This window comes from Daucus carota, chromosome 5 (genome assembly GCF_001625215.2).
Source record: "Daucus carota subsp. sativus chromosome 5, DH1 v3.0, whole genome shotgun sequence".
Taxonomy (NCBI): domain Eukaryota; kingdom Viridiplantae; phylum Streptophyta; class Magnoliopsida; order Apiales; family Apiaceae; genus Daucus; species Daucus carota.
Genome location: NC_030385.2, coordinates 28,222,497 through 28,227,087, shown reverse-complemented (window position 1 = coordinate 28,227,087; position 4,591 = coordinate 28,222,497).

The window sequence follows — 4,591 nt, the reverse complement described above, 5'->3', positions numbered from 1 at the left end:
TCGATAAGAAGAATCACTGCCAGTCTACCTCAATTAGGACTTACAACTGAATCTCAATAATACAACTCTATCTAGAACCAACCTTGTCAATCTCCCTGAACATTCCACTTGTCCTCTGGATATTCTATAACTCTGACTCCTCGCTTAGCCTTAGCCATGTAACAATTATACTCACATACCAATCTTTTAAATCTTTAAAATCAATTGTATGAAATAAAATTTTGAAAAGACAACCCTGTATTGATAACACAATAACCCGGAATATAAAATTTTGAAAACACCTTGAACTGGAATAAAATATTAAACTTTATTCCTTCTTTCTAAGAAAATAACCTTCATAACAATAAACAATTTTTGAAAAATCCGGGTCGTGAAAATATACGAAATCGCAGAAGAAGAATGCATAATTTGTTTAAACCTCATAATTCCACATCAAAATTATACTCAGACCATTCATCTTATCAGAAAACTCAATTAAAGCCAATAATAATATTCAAAAACTTATTTCTATATTAATAAACTAATTCTGAAAATCTGGGATGTTACAACTAATCTGCATTCACTTAGCAATTATCTTGCACGAGTGACGTTAGTCCACATATAATATAATCATGGTATCACAGCACAGATAGTTATATTGTGTGTGCCTCGAATCATGAGAGGTAATAATTTGGATACCAAATATGACTCTAGCAAACAGATATTAAAATAATATGCTAGTCAGAAGTCATACCATGTCTGTGACTATCATCAGGTCTTGGATAACAACTCATAAAGAGTTGGTGAAGAAAGAGCATACAAATTCTGTTGGATCTGCAAATGCAAAGTGCTTGAAATGTTGCATGAAGCTTCATCTTCTAGATCACTGTAATATCCTGAACCCGAGTCTCGTCAATGGTGCTTTAGTTCAATCATGAAGGTTGTTGAGTTCCCTAAGATGTAGAGTCCTGAACTTGAAGATTCTATTTCCATCATCTTCATAACCTTCTCCTTTGTAATAACCTTAAGCAACCAAATTGGCTTGTCCCTCGTAACAGAGCCAAAAACATCCAGTTGGAATCTAAATACCCGACAAGTACTAAGTACTGAATTGTCTTTAGGTCAGGGTATCAGAATCCGCACAATATGCTTTCAAACTGATTGAGATCATCTTGCTGTGCAATCACTCAATCTGGATCCCTTTAAGAGCTTCTGAATATTCCTCAAGTTTCACTTCAGATTGAAACCTAAAGAAACAACATTCTTTGACAATAGCTCTCTCAGTCTTCACTTCACCATTAGGAACATTTAAGAGCTAGAACCCGGGAATGATATTGACTTCAAACCCTTTGTCTAAGCAGATACGTTCTTCATATGTCCTGTTCATCTTCAATGTGGTGTTGAGTTTGACTAGTGGATCCACCAAATGCTCCCCCTAAGCTGTTGCTGGGATTTTCTTAACAATCTTTATCCTTGCAAAGAGATTCTGCTTGGATTTCAATCATAATACCAATGATATCACCTTTAACAGCTTGGAGCAAAGTGTCGTTCAATGTCCTGTCCAGACTTACAATCACCTTCTGTTGATTAATCACAATCACCCTGTAGACTGTAGACTCCATTGAGTAGCCGAGAAAAATATTCTTTGAGCTTCAAATGCAAGACTTGCAAAGAGGCATTTTCCTCCAAACACATACCAAGAGTTAGTGTTTGCTTCTGATTGGCCACTGACAAGAATGGTGTCTTTCTGGATTTATCAATGATCAGGGTTCATCTTGATCAACCTTCATTTGTGACGTCTTGTCCTTCAAACACATACGAACAACACGAAAGAATCTAGAGTAGTCAATGATCTTCGCAAAAAGATATTTGGCTTTGTTGTAGACATGACATTAACTGATCCGTAGAAATCCATACGTATCATCTGAAGCGGCTCAGTAATATTGATCATATCTTTGCTTTTGTGCGATGCTCCTTTGACTTCCCTATTGACATACCTCATAATCTTCATCCATAATGAATTCCAGATGAGGCAGTCCTCTCACCAAATCTCTTCTTACGAATAGAAAGAGCTCCTTGTTTTGACATACAAGTGCGAGAGCTTCAGATGCCATAGCTAACACTTATCTGATGAAGTTTTACTATAGAAACAGCTCACTCCATCTTCAGTTAAAGTTACATATTAGCTACGAGCAACTTCACATCCTTCCTGATTTGAGATAAAACACTATTCCATGAACTGACATAATGTTCTTTGTCAGAGAACCGTCTGATACTAGGAATGTGTGATTTGACTCCTTGCAAGAAAGATATGCTTCCATGATGACATTTCAGGAAAACAGGCATGTCCCGCAAGAGAATCTTTGTTGTCATCTTTCAAAGATTATTGACGGAACTGCTCACACGATCGCATTTGCTAAGATGGTACTTTTGTGAATCATATGATTTCAGCTACTCAGCAAACAGAGTGCACCAAAAATCATATGAAACATATGTAACCTACAATCACAAATGGAAAGAGTTCTATGGTCCCCAATCATAACTGGGTCCGGATGGATTAGAGATTTTTCTTTAACAGTGGTAACAACAGAAGCAACCTTAACATGCTAATTCTTATTTAGACATTGCCCTAATGTGATTCTCAAGCATGCTTTTCTAAAATCAATGCAAGTACAAAGACATGCATTCATGACATGAAAATAAGCAGACATGATGTTGAATACACATGGCAAACAATCAAGGATAAGACAAGAGCAAGATAGGCAGTTATGCAGTTCAGAAGATTCAGTACTCTAAACCAATTAACACAAGTGTAACAGGTAGCAAGTAGAATTACAGATATTCAATAATCTTCTAAGAGCATAAGGATCATGGACAGATAATCACATCATCAATTCATATTAATCCCAATCTGTTGTTATATGGCATTATGCTATCTCTATTACCTAAGTCAGTTTTAGATCTAACATGAAGTTCTAAAAGTTCTACTGACACAAGGTAGACATTCCATCATAGAACAAATAAATTCCTTAACAAACAATTCAGATAAATAAGCAAATCTAATTGTACTAAGGAATCTGAAACTAAGTGTTTTAACAAAGTTATATATGCTAGGATCATAACCCCTAAAACTAAGAGCCGTGTTCCAAAGGAAAGCTTCTAATCTCACCATTGCAAATAATCAGATCCTAAATATTCATACACATGTTAAGAATCTGCTAAAGACACATGCACAAGATTATCATCAATCCTAGTTACCAGAATAGTGATCTAGCATACTAGTTCAACATTATCTATTGTGATGCTATCATGCTTGTGCTTGTGTGTTAAACAATTCTACTCAGAGATTTATAACATGCTTTGAATATAAAGAAATATGTATTGCATAGTTAGAAAGAATTCGTACCTGAGATGTGCAAAGTGAATCATCTTCAGAGAATGCTTGGATAGCCAGATAACCATAATCATCCTTCTCATCAGCAATTGATCCATCTCACACCTTTCCTAAAATAGCATAAGAACTTGTTGTGATGCTTCGTTCAAACCATCCACTTGAATTTCAGACAAGCCCTATCATCCTTGTTTGTCGAGGCTTCAAATATATATAGCAACCCTTCTTTGCTAAAGATACCAAACAATATTGTGTGTACTGACCAACTCAGTTTTCAAACAACCTGTCGAACTGAACCCCGAAGAGTCTCCACTTGAGACCAATGGATTCCATCTGAATCTGACATGACTAAACCTCTCAGACAGTGTTATGCTAATCCTTGAAGTTCTGTCCTCACATTCTTCAAAAGTGTTAACTTTCGTCGACTTGAGCTTCCTCAAATTCAGCAGTTACAGACTCTTCTGTTCAATCCTAAGGTTCTGACATAAATGCATGAAACTGATTTGGTGCGGTAGTAACTCGATAACTATATCCTTAAACCTCCACAGTTCTCTGTCTTTGATTCAGTTGATTCTGGATGGATTTAGCATTGATACAATTCACTTTGTAATTGTATATCCCTGAATCACTGAGTTAGATTGAAATTCCTTGAAGATTCATCCGTAAAAAACTTCTATTTTCCTAATACCAGTGGTGCCATTCAAAGTTGATATTCCGAGCCCTGGGAAGATGCACTCAACACATAAAGCAAGTTCCCATCCTGATCTGGTGATCTGATAATCAATTAGGAGTAATTACTCAGATCAAGGCCTGAAGTACCTTCTTCAAAATCCACTGTTAGTAGTGTCCAATCAGTCTTCAATAGAATCTTCTTCGAATCACAATCAGCTTTGTCGAACATAGAAAACTGCTTCTAATAATCCTTTGAGTAATCAATTGGATTGGGTCATCAATGTAATTCCATTACCGGTTCTGAGAATCTGGTATTTGAAAGACCGGTGTTTGTCTTGTAATCTGTCAGCCTGATCTGTCTCAACTGAATGTCAATCTGATTTGTCTTGGAGTAGAATAATTTAAAAAGGTTACGGGACACTTGATTATTTAAACTAAGTTTAAATTATAAAGAAAATAAATTTAAAAAAAAATTTTAAAAGATGAAAGAAAATAAAGTATAATATAAACTTAGTTAAATCTATAAAGTAAATTTAATTATATTTAAAA